We start from the raw sequence: 808 nt of genomic DNA, 5'->3' as shown, positions 1-808 counted from the left end.
CCCCGCGGCGTCCGCTGCAGGCTCAGCCTCCTGGACCAGAGCCCGCAGGTACCGGCGGCGCCTCCTCGTCCCCGTGCCGGAGCCCAGGGCGGTGCCTGCTGCCCGCGCCCACCTTGACCTCGGGCCAAGCCCGTGCAGCCGCCTCTGGGGTGGAGCAGGGATGGGGCAGCAGAGCCCCAGGGGACCCCCGGGTCATGCCCGCCTGACTCGGGGATCCCAGCTGGAGCGCGCTGCTCCCCGAGCTGTGCCCCAGCGGGGCCCCGGGACTTCCCGCAGCCCCAAGACCCGCCTGGCGCAGCCGACAAACCGGTTCCTGGGAGTGACAGGCCGAGACACTTTGTCCCGGGGGCAAGGGGGCTGGGGCGAGGCAGTGCAGGGCCACGAGGCCCAGACGCCTGGACTCCTGGGTTCCTTCCCCAGCCCCCCCAGCGCCTTCCTCTTCCAGCTGAAGGGGCCGGGGGGAGGCTGGGCAAGGCCCCTGGGCTCCCCTTGCCCCGCCGCGGTGCCCAGCTCCAGGCTGGGGCGGCAGGGAGGAGCAAGCAGGGCCAAGGGGCTGACACCCCCACCCCGGCATGGCTGCCTGGGCCACCAGGGCCTTCAGGCCTCGGCACACCCTGCTCAGCCACGCGGTGCCCGTGGGTGTCTGGGCGCTGAGCCGCCTGCCTGCCCAGGGCCCAGGGGGTGGCTGCCGGGATCCGGGCACGGAGCCCACCCTGTGCCCCGCAGTGCGGGGGTGCAGCGGAGCCAGGCTGGGGGTCTCAGTTCGGTGGGGTGGGCAGATCACTGAGCACAGGACCCCGCCAGCTCC

Source organism: Alligator sinensis, unplaced genomic scaffold (assembly GCF_000455745.1).
Source record: "Alligator sinensis unplaced genomic scaffold, ASM45574v1 scaffold1334_1, whole genome shotgun sequence".
NCBI classification, from domain to species: domain Eukaryota; kingdom Metazoa; phylum Chordata; order Crocodylia; family Alligatoridae; genus Alligator; species Alligator sinensis.
Note: the sequence above shows the minus strand (reverse complement) of the source record.